This window comes from Lolium rigidum, chromosome 7, assembly GCF_022539505.1.
Source record: "Lolium rigidum isolate FL_2022 chromosome 7, APGP_CSIRO_Lrig_0.1, whole genome shotgun sequence".
NCBI lineage: Eukaryota > Viridiplantae > Streptophyta > Magnoliopsida > Poales > Poaceae > Lolium > Lolium rigidum.
The window spans coordinates 162,559,542-162,571,992 of NC_061514.1; positions in this window are offsets into that span (position 1 = coordinate 162,559,542).

Sequence of the window (12,451 nt, forward strand, 5' to 3'; positions counted from 1 at the left end):
AGGTCCCGTATGGCTTCTCCTCTAATATAAATGGAATAATAAATATGGCAGAGAAAAAATTCCAAAACCTGAAGTCTCATGACTGCCACGTGATAATGACGCGGTTGCTTCCGATTGCATTGAGGGGGGCTTCTACCGGAAAATGTTCGACTGCCCATTGTGAAGCTATGTGCATTCCTCAATGCAATTTCTCAGAAGGTTATCAATCTAGAAATTCTACCGAGGTTGCAGAATGATGTGGTCCAATGTCTTGTTAGTTTTGAGTTGGCGTTCCCACCATCCTTCTTCAATATTATGATGCATCTCCTCGTTCACCTGATCGATGAGATTTCCATTTCCGGTCCTGTGTTTCTACACAATATGTTCCCCTTCGAGAGATTCATGGAATTCTTAAAGAAATATTTTCATAATCGTGCTAGGCCAGAAGGAAGCATCTCCAAGGGCTATGGAACAGAGGAGGTCATTGAGTTCTGTGTTGACTTTATTTTCCTGATCTTAAGCCGATTGGTGTTCCTGAATCGCGACATGAGGGGAGACTAAGTGGAAAAGGCACGCTAGGAAGGAAATCAATGATATGTAGGGACGTGATTTCTTTCACTCAAGCACACTACACAGTTCTACAAAGTTCCACCTTGGTGGCTCCGTATATCAATGTACACAAGAATTGTGTACGCTCCCAGAACCCGGGGCAGTCAGACGATTGGATTACAGGTGAACACATGTCGACTTTTGGCGGTTGGTTGCAAAAACATCTCATGAATGACACCACTGTTGGAGATCAGCTGTACTTGTTGGCCCAGACACCATCTTCGACTGTATTGACTTTTCAAGGGTACGAGATAAATGGGAATACATTTTAGACGATCTCTCAAGATAAAAAGAGCACCAACCAAAATATTGGTGTCCGCTTTGATGCAATAAACAACAAAGGCCCAAATAACACATATTATGGTTACATAGAGGAGATATGGGAACTTGACTATGGACGTTCTTTTATAAGGTCCCTTTGTTTAGGTGCAAATGGGTCAAGATAACATGAGGCGGGGTCCAGGTAGACAAGTTGTATGGAATGACAACAGTGGATCTCAACAATCTTGGGTATAGAGACGAACCATTCGTCCTAGTCAAGGACATATCTACCAAACCAAGGAAAAGGAAACATAAGGAAACGAATACATCATACGATGAGCCAAAGCGCCACATAGTTCTTTCTGGAAAACGAAACATCGTGGGAGTGGAGGACAAGACAGACATGTCAGAAGATTATAATAAGTTTGATGAAATTCCACCCTTCATAGTGAACGTTGACCCTTTAGTCCTGACTGGTTGATCCCGGTTGAAAAACCGGGACTGAAGGTCCAAATGGACCGGGACTGTAGGTCCATTTTCTACTAGTGTTCTAAGGTTAAAACCCTAAGTTGAACCTTTAGTGCTTCTAGCTAAATTGGAGGCGTTCTAGTCATTTTCTTGTTGAAAGCATTGTCTCAGTGACGGAGCTACCTTATTAGATGGCGGTAGCAACTTCTATGGTGTGTGCGTTGGCGTGCGCTGAGAGTCTGCTTGACTGGATGTGCTTCTCATCTGCTATTGGGCGGCCTGGGAAGGCATATGGTTTTTTGGATGATGTGAGTTGGTGAATTGTGACTCTCTTCATCCCTCTATAGGTTTAGCGAGGTGGCTTCAAGTTTGATCTTTTGTATTTCTCTTGTAAGATGTTGTGAATAATCTAATAAAAAAACCGCGTACATCCCTTGAATGCAGAAGCTGGGATGATATTTCTCCTATTTCGAAAAAAAGCTACCTTATATGCATTGGCGTCAGCTGACCCCAATAAAAAGTACTAAAATCTTCACTAATTATTGCTAACCAAGTTGCATTTATAGAGTATGACACCAGCGTAATAGAGAGGATATAGAACTGACAACGGTAATATTTTCTTCTAGCTTCGTCCATGCATTGTCCAGAGATTGGATATTCTCCGGGGTAAAAAAAACAGGATCAAACCATGATGGTTTTTACACTGGACAACGGCAATGCTTGTGAATTGTTGCATTCTGCAGGCGTCATTTTGGAAAATATTTTCCATAGTGTAGATGTCATCACCACTGGTAGTGTTTTTGCAGTTCTGCTGATGTATGTCTCTGATTGCTTCAACGGGGGCTTTGTTTTCCATTTTTCTTCTTCTTTTTGTTTTTGCTTGTGTGCATCCTTATGCATAGACTTGCTTTAGGTATTATGCTGTTTCACATGCTCGGTGTAATTGATATCATCTGGGAAATTCATCTTGGCTCCCGGGAGCATTTGCTCCCGGATTTTTGGGGAGCAAATTTTGTTTTTCAAAACTTTTCAAAAAATTCTAAAAAAAATCATGCACGTACCTGACCATGGCACGCACCACCTTGTGAAATGTCGCTGCGAAATGTCATCGTATGCGTCCTGGGCAAAAATGACAAATTTCCAGATCTGAGATTCATATTTTTGGATCTCATTTCATGTCAGAAATTTGTCATTTTTGTCCAGGGCGCATACAATGACATTTTGCAACGAAATTTTACACGGTGGTGCGTGCCATGGTCAGGTACATGCATGATTTTTTCCGGAATTTTTTGACAAGTTTTCGATTTGTTTTAATTTTTCGAAAAAACCGGGAGCAAATGCTCCCGGGAGCCAAAACGCCGCCCCCCATATCATCTTTGTATTTATATATTTCATTTATCAAGAAACAAATTCGTTTGCAACTGATATTTTCAAATCGTAAGAGAGTTGTAACCCAAAAATACTAAAAATAATTATTCACGCAATAAAAATTATTCATATAGTACAAAATTGTGAAAATGGCATCACCTGACTGAGAATTAAACTCCTAATAATTCTCGATTTACTGAGACACACCCAGAAAATAAAATATGAAATAAAGATAAGCTCCTAGCTCAATGCACAACCCCAAGTTTAACCAACTGTATATACTAGACCCTCTTTGCGTCCCAGGGCGCGATAGTGAGGCATCTTGTTTGATGACACTATCACATGCAACACCATTTAGTGGTGACAAAATTGTTGAAAGGGGCAGAGCGGTTAGGAAAACATGTTTAACAACTCAAATAGGTAAGAGAGGAGATTTCTTCTTGAAGGCATTATCTTGGAGTGTTGCATCTTGAAGGCTAGTGAACGAAACAATTTCCTAGGGTTAGCTCTTGAGAGAGGCGATCTACAGGCGATCACCTCCTACCCTCGGTTGTCGGCGCCCCCAGGTCCCTACCCTCATTAGCTGTAACGACGGCCGGAGGGTGGGGGAACCACGGATCGGATGTCCGGTCCCTGTAGTGTCTTCGAGTTCTTTGTCTCTGGTGTAGTCGGCGGCGATGAGAATAAAGTCATTCGGACAGTGGATGGTCTGGCACTAGGATTGAAGCAATAAGTGTCTGTCTAAGGCGGCAGCGTTCCGAGGAGGGGATGATGTCATAGCGTATTGGTGTCCTCAAATTCCGCATGATGAAGCTCAGCCAAGTAAGCCAAGTAAGGCTTCATTGGGGAACTTGCGAGTTTGGAGTCCCCCATATCCATCTGGCCAGAGCTAGGTTTATCTCCCCACCCTTCTCAGTACTAGCTTCTTCAGGACATCGATCTTTTGAGATCATGGTCGCCGACATATTCTGTTCTACGTCGACGACTTCCCAGCCGCTGCTTCTACAAGCATCTAGGTTTTCTTAAGCTTTCTCTGACATGAGCTTTTCTATGATGGAGGCCTAGAGGCGGCATTGAGTTTTGCTCACGGCGTGCGTCAAGGGATGCAAAAGGAAGATGGTGCTAAAATCTTCAAGGACTTACCTTCTACTCCCTCCGTTCCTTTTTAATTGACTCAAATTTAGTACAAAGTTGTACTAAATCTGAGTCAATTAAAAAAGAACGGAGGGAGTATTTTTTTCTTGTAAAGATATTCTTGTAAGAGCTGGTTTCGGATTTTATATTGTGATTTTTTGCCAAAAAAAAGTCACATGTCAATTGGCCGGTGAATTATAATTCACATTCTATAATTCACATTACTAAGATTTGGAGGTGCCACCCCTGAGACATGCCCTACGTGGATAGGCTCAAGTTAAAGCTGATTTTTTGGGCCCCAATGCTTGTCATTGTTTGTAATACTATTTAATAATTTGTAGCTGTGTGGATCAATGGATACATAATCCAAAGGTTGTTTCTCGAAAAGTTACTAGCTATCCTCTGATTCATATTACATGACACTAATATAGATATATCTAGACATATTTTAATTATAGATACATCAAATGTAATTGCAAGTAATATGGATCGGAGGGTAAGACATTGCTTGGATGCGACGGTATTTTCATGTGTTGACAAAATAAATGAAAGATATGATGCACACGCAGACAAGCACTGGTGGACCGTGACAAGGAACAAAGGACATGCCGATGGCTTTCCTAGACTTTAGTGAGATTAGAGCTGCAGCTAGCCGCGACGCACAACACTTACACCTACAGTCAGATTGGAGCAACAACTTCGCTTGCTTGCTTTTGCGTTGATGATTGGGAGAACTACTGATTCGGAGCAACTAACCATTTCATAGATTGAGATTGGGGGAGAGAAGAAGGAGCGGACATTGGGGATTTTGAGGAAGGCACTAGTATTGAACCGAGATTTAGAGCTCGTTATCATCTATAGACGGTTCTCGTATTATCCAGCTCAAGGCCTTAATATTTAACAACGAGCTACTCTGAGACAGTTTTTTCCACCTCAAAGAACAGTATCCAATATTGAAGTGTCTCCAGTATTTTGACCTCGGAGACGGCTCCCTTTTTTTTGAGGGAAAGCCACCACGGCGTACTTTATTAATTATGAATCACAGATATATCGTTCGCCAACACACTTACAATGAAATTAGGAGGACCATCATGTCAAACAACTGACAATGCTCCTTCTGAATGTCTAGCTAGAGTGTGTGCTGCCGTATTAGCTTTCCTAAAACTATGAAAACACAGAACTTCAGTAATTCACACCGCTCTCTCCTTCGTCCTCCCTCTTCGCCCCCATCCACTCTTCTGCCCGTTGACCGAAGGAGACCGGGCCGAACCCGACCCTTCTCCGGCCGCGCTGCCGGACGGAGATGGGGAGGGGGACGCGCCGGTGTTGTAGATAGGTTTAGGTCTAGAGTTTTCAGCGGGATGCCGTGGTCTGGGAGTCTAGCGCCAGATCTTCTGGGCAAGATCCGGTGTCTATGGTGGTGGAGGCGGCGCGGCAAGGAGCTCCGGCGATCGGAGACGACGGCGCTTAACCTTCCCCCATGGATCTCCGTCAATAAGCCCAAGGTTTGCTCTCCCTCTTCGATCTCCATGTTTGCTCTGTTCGTCCTCCTCCCACTGGCCGGCCGTGGTGGTGAGGGGTGGGGAAGACGGACGGAAGATGGTGGAACGATGGAGATGAGCAGGGACTCTCTTTCCCTGGTGTCTTGGTGCGGCACCGGTGGATGGCCGAGCAGCTGCGATGTCAAGTCCCCAAGGTGGGGGATGGAATCGTATGCTACTCCTGCCAAGCCCCTCAACAATAAGCACTGCTGGTTGCAAAGATGCGCCCTTGACATCATCGACATCGACCTGGCCGGCCGTGGAGGCGAGGAGGAAGATGAAGATGGCGACGGCGGTGCTGTCTTTGGTGGCCATTTTGTGTTGAGTTCTTGCTGCTCCAATCATCTCTGCCTGCCTTCTCCCACCCGTGGCAGGAGTGTCGTGATTGAGGGCGGGCTAATCGACATCGAAGGAGCTGGTGAGAGTTCATCCGTTTGGGCTTTCCGAAGCTTGGAAGCAATTTCGGCGAGCTTCATCTCGACGGCTGTGTGCCGTTTGTTAACGCCGGTGAGCTCCGGCATCTTATCAACCTCCATCGGAGGCCATCTTCCAGGTCAGCGGCCGCGCTCAACGTTGGCAGTGCAGCAAGTGGTTTCGTCCCCGCGGCGGTGCTTGACGGCGGTGCAGCTGATCTCTAGCTCGGCAGAGGAGAGAGGGAGGGACCTGATTGCTTTTTACATCTTTCAGCGAGGTCTCCTCCATATATATTGGGGACTCATGTGTTACTTTACCTTTTTTATGGGGTCCTCTGTAATAATGTACACCTCCACTATTTGGATATTAATATAAGCTTCCAGGGCTTTCGGGGCTCTTCTTGTTCAAAAAAAAAAAAAGAACTTCAGTAAAACTACGACAAAGCAAAGTACAATCTTCATAAGTAGCTGCAGCCGGACCAAAAGAATTCCCGCCTTCGGAGACGGCTCCCTTTACGCACCGTCAGAAGTACGAGGATAAGAAATATTTTGGGGAATTTACGGTTCAGCATACTCGACCCGCTAACTCTTGCGTAGTAACTCTTGCCCAGCACCAACACCAACACCAATAATACGGCCCAAATTGTGGAAAGTAACCTGTAACAGAACCCGCATGGGCTGAGCCTAACAGAATAACTGGAATATGTAATCTGGATCAGTGAATCTCATGAGCTAAATGACAAGTTAGTAATGTTTTACAGTTTTGGGAGAGTGGGCTAGGGCCCAGAATGGTCTCCAAGAGGTTCCTCCTGTGGAGACAGATATTGACGTCTTGAAATGATCAAGTCAGCAAGGCTAAATAACAGACTCCCATGTCATCACAATAGTCGATTGGGGCCCCTGAAACTGACAGAAAAGTTCACGATAGCTAGTTTACGACTCCCGTGTAATCTATCCAAATGCGACCTCCTTGATTACTTGTAGTCTGCTGAACTCCAATCAGATTTGACATGATCAAGCTTAACTGGTTAAGGCCCGTTGAAGTCAAGTCATCGTAGAGTAGTATCATTTATCTTGAGTACTACTATATTGATATGCGGATGCGGGGGCTGATTTGTCGCCCGTCCGATCGATGCATCTTTTACTTGGTAGGAGCGTTTGACATTGACCAGTTCTACGTGCCTTGCTCGATCCAAGATGCTCATGGCCATGCCGTTTTTTTGTGTTGCCCTTTGCTTGGACTCACAATGTCCAGCCCTAGAATCAGACCAAGTACAGTTTAATATGTCAGAAACCATATGCGCAACTGCGAATGTCACCAGTCGCATTCGCCTCCACATCACAAACGTCGACGTGCTTCCTTCCGCTAGTTGACAGCATCAGGAGTATAAGCTGAGTATAGAAAATTACATTTGAATTAGCAATCTCCTATGCATCGCCAATAGAGGTCTTGGAAAGACTCCCATAGAATATTATAGATATTTAGTCAGCTTTGTCGAAATCATAAGAGGACCTTTCTTTACAGAAATGTTAAGAGGACTTCAAACCCCACACATATATGAAGCCCATTCCATGTGACTTCCATGTGACTCAAGCTAAAACAAAATGTTGTGTGCCGGCCGCCTCCCTCATCGCTTCCACGGTCTAGATCTGGTATTACCTTTGAATTAGTTGATCTATGGAAATAGTTTAGCGAACTGATAAAATTTAATTCCATATGTATACCATTCATATTTTGTTAAGATGCTTATATGTTAGCAAAATATCTCCATCACAACTACTACTATAGATTTTTGTGGGACGCAAAGTCTACAACCACCGTTATTTTTTTTAGGGAAGCAACATAACGATCTGCGAGTTTTATTGATTACAATTAATGGTTGCATCCTTTATTAGGTTGTTTAAGATAAAAGCTAGGGGACTGATTGTCCTAATTATAAGAACTATCATCATGAAAACAAAACCTGGCTAGGTAGTGAGTTACTTCATTTGCTTCCCTCAGACATTGTTTAAAAGGCAGTTCCAATCGTAGTGGCCAAGTCCACGCAGTAGGAAAAATTGTTGATTCCTCGCTCCACCATCTATCTCCGCCCGTGCATGCATCAATTGTTTCAGATGAACCTGATTCAGCTTGTATTTGGTTTCAGCCCATCCTGATTGCTAGGGTTACCCCCACCCGCGTTGCAAGCACTACGTGAGAGATAAAAGAAGTTGGTGCTGCCACAAACCGGCATTCGAAGTCCCTAAGGGACTGCACCGGTAGAACCTGCACTCACATCAGGATGAAACGATGCATCGATAGTTCTTGCGATATAAACATGTCACATGAACACGTCGTTGTGTACACGCGGCGCCGATGGAGATACTTCGCAAATCACCACGAAGGAGGCCGACTATCAAAGTGATACACAAGACAGCTAGCCGATGCTTTTAGAACCTGAAGCCCCAATGGGAGGGACCCCATCATAGGTTCTAGCGACTATGGGCGGAACCAAGTCGGTTTGACCATGTTTGGATTGTTTATCCATTTACAAAGTAAATACGTGTAAAGTCATCGATTAATGGAAGCCACACAAGGGATAAAAAGTAGATGTATTGATAGGTTGTCGATAAGTTGTCACTTCTCACATATATATGAGGTGGCTAGACTACCCGTATCAGTTTAAGTCTCCTCTACATATTACAAAGGTAGTATCTAGACTGGAAAATACAGATAAAACTAAGGAAAAAACTCCTTCGGCTTCATACTGTACCAGAACTTCAATCGTCCATGCGAAACTTTCCAAGCCTTCTATATATGTTCTTCCGTGTTGAAGTCGATCTCCACCTTGGCTTCACTCAATGTAGTTTGCTTGATGGGCTCATGGATGTAACTCGGCCCATATATGGTTTTCCTTGGCGTATCTTCGGGACTCTTTTCTTCTTAGCACCATGTTCCTCCATGCCTAAGCTGGGCTACCGCCCGACTGTAGGGATTCGTTGCATAGAAAACAAAATTTTTCCTACCGCGAACACGCAATTCAAGCCAAGATGCAATCTAGAAGACGGTAGCAACGAGGGGATGATCGAGACTCACCCTTGAAGATTTCCAAAGCCTCCAAGATGAGGCTCTTGTTGCTGCGGTAGACGTTCACTTGCCGCTTGCAAAAGCGCGTAGAAGATCTTGATCACGGCGCCACGAACGGGCAACACCTCCGTACTCGGTCACACGTTCGGTGTTGATGAAGTCGACGTCCACCTCCCCGTTCCAGCGGGAAGCGGAAGTAGTAGCTCCTCTTGAATCCGGCAGCACGACGGCGTGGTGGCGGTGGTGGTGGAGAACTCCGGCGGAGCTTCGCTAAGCGTGCGGGAGAGAAGGAGGAGTGGGGCGGCTAGGGTTTGGGGAGAGGGGCGCCGGCCACTTAAGGGGTGCGGCCACCTTGTGGTGTTGGGGTGGCCGGCCCCCTCCCCTTGGCCCTCATTATATAGGTGGAACACCCAAGAGTTGGTCTACAAGTCTTCGAATAAGACCCCAAACCAAAACCTTCCATATGACATGAAACCTACCCAAGCTAGGACTCCCACTAGAGGTGGGATTCTCACCTTCTCTTGGGAGGGGGTGGCCGGCCACCTTAGGTGGAGTCCACCTGGGACTCCACCCCCTAGGGTTGGCCGGCCATGGTGGTGGAGTCCATTCGGGACTCCGCCTTCCAAAGTGACTTTCTTCCGGAATATTCTAGAACCTTCTAGAACCTTCCATAAATGCACCGGATCATTTTCAAACTTATAAAATGACTTCCTATATATGAATCTTATTCTCCGGACCATTCCGGAACTCCTCGTGATGTCCGGGATCTCATCCGGGACTTCGAACAAATCTTCGAACTCCATTCCACATTCAAGTTCTACCATTTCAACATCAAACCTTAAGTGTGTCACCCTACGGTTCGTGAACTATGCGGACATGGTTGAGTACTCTCTCCGACCAATAACCAATAGCGGGATCTGGAGATCCATAATGGCTCCCACATATTCAACGATGACTTAGTGATCGAATGAACCATTCACATACGATACCAATTCCCTTTGTCACGCGATATTTTACTTGTCCGAGGTTTGATCATCGGTATCACTCTATACCTTGTTCAACCTCGTCTCCGACAAGTACTCTTTACTCGTACCGTGGTATGTGGTCTCTTATGAACTTATTCATATGCTTGCAAGACATTAGACGACATTCCACCGAGAGGGCCCAGAGTATATCTATCCGTCATCGGGATGGACAAATCCCACTGTTGATCCATATGCCTCAACTCATACTTTTCGGATACTTAATCTCACCTTTATAACCACCCATTTACGCAGTGGAGTTTGATGTAATCAAAGTACCTTTCCGGTATAGGTGATTTACATGATCTCATGGTCGAAAGGACTAGGTAACTATGTATCGAAAGCTTATAGCAAATAACTTAATGATGTGATCTTATGCTACGCTTAATTGGGTGTTTCCATTACATCATTCATATAATGATATAACCTTGTTATTAATAACATCCAATGTTCATGATTATGAAACTAATCATCTATTAATCAACAAGCTAGTTAAGAGGCTTACTAGGGACTCATTGTTTGTTTACATATCACACATGTATCAATGTTTCGGTTAATACAATTATAGCATGGTATATAAAAATTTATCATAAACATAAAGATATATAATAACCACTTTTATTATTGCCTCTTGGGCATATCTCTAACAGTCTCCCACTTGCACTAGAGTCAATAATCTAGATTACATTGTAAGGTACCTAACACCCATGGCATTCGGTGTTGGTCATGCTTTGCCCTAGGGAGAGCTTTAGTCAACGGATCTGCTACATTCGGATCGGTGTGTACTTTGCAAATCTTTACTTCTCCATCTTCGATGTACTCGCGAATCGAATGATAACGCAGCTTGATATGCTTCGAGCCTCTTGTGTGACCTTGGTTCTTGTGCATTGGCGATGGCACCCATGTTGTCACGAGTAGATGACTAGTGGGTCCAATGCACTAGGAACCACACCGAGCTCTACAATGAACCTCTTCATCCATACCGCTTCGATGAAGCCTCCGAAGCCGCTATGTACTCCGATTCCGTTGAAGACTTCGCCACCGTGCACTCGCTTCGAGCTTGCCCAGCTTACTGCAGCACCATTCAATATAAACACGTACCCAGATTGTGACTTAGAGTCATCAGGATCAGTGTTCCAACTTGCATCGGTGTAACTTGTTACAACGAGCTCTTGGTCACCTCCATAACAAAGAAAACATATCCTTAGTTCTTTTCAAGTACTTCAGGATATTCTTGACCGCTGTCCAGTGTTCCATTCCTGGATCACTTTGATATCTACTAGTCAAACTAACAGCATGTGCTATATCCGGTCTTGTACATAGCATGGCATACATGATAGAGCCTACTGCCGAAGCATAGGGGATCTGACTCATCCTTTCTCTTTCTTCTGCCGTAGCCGGACCTTGAGTCTTACTCAAGACCTTGCCTGGTAACATAGGTAAGAATCCTTTCTTACTTTCGTCCATTCTAAACTTCTTTAGAATTTTTTCCAGGTATGTACTCTATGATAGCCCTATTAGGCGTCTTGATCTATCTCTATAAATCTTGATGCCTAATATATACGATGCTTCACCAAGGTCTTTCATTGAAAAACTATTATTCAAATAACCTTTTACACTTGCTTAATAGTTCTATATCATTCCCAATCAATAATATGTCATCTACATATAATATCAGGAATGCTACGGAGCTCCCACTCACTTTCTTGTAAATACGAGGCCTCTCCATGACACTCGTATAAACCCGAAGTCTTTGATCACCTTATCAAAGCGTCGGTTCCAACTTCTTGATGCTTGCTTCGGTCCATAGATTGAACGCTGAAGTTTGCATACTTTGTCGGCATTTTTAGGATCGACAAAATCTTTGGGTTGTACCATATACAACTCTTCCTCAATGTCTCCATTAAGGAACGCCGTTTTGACATCCATACGCCAAATCTCATAATCGAAAAATGCAGCTATTGCTAACAAAATCCTTACAGATTTTAGCTTCGCTACAGGTGAGAAAGTCTCATCGTAGTCAACTCCTTGAATTTGTCGGAAACCCTTTGCGACAAGTCGAGCTTTGTAGACAGTAATATTACCATCAGCATCTTTTTTTCTCTTGAAGATCCATTTATTCTCGACAGCCTTGCGGCTATCAGGTAAGTCTACCAAAGTCCATACTTTGTTATCATACATGGATCCCATTTCGGATTTCATGGCTTCTTGCCATTTGTTGGAATCTGGGCTCATCATCGCTTCTTCATACGTCGCTGGGTCCTCATCATTGTTGTCCACAATCATGACATTTAGACAAGGATGATACCAATCAGGAGTGGCACGTTCCCTTGTCGATCTGCGAGGTTCGATAGTTTCCTCGTTCGAAGTTTCATGATCATTATTATTAGCTTCCTCTGTTGCCGGTGTAGGCGGTACAGGTACAACTTCCGTGCTTGCGCTACTGCGATCAACGAGTATAGATTCATCAATCTCATCGAGTTCTACTTTTCTTCCAGTCACTTCTTTAGTGAGAAATTCTTTCTCAAGAAAGGTTCCGTTCTTAGCAACAAAGATTTTGCCTTCGGATCTGTGATAGAAAGTGTACCC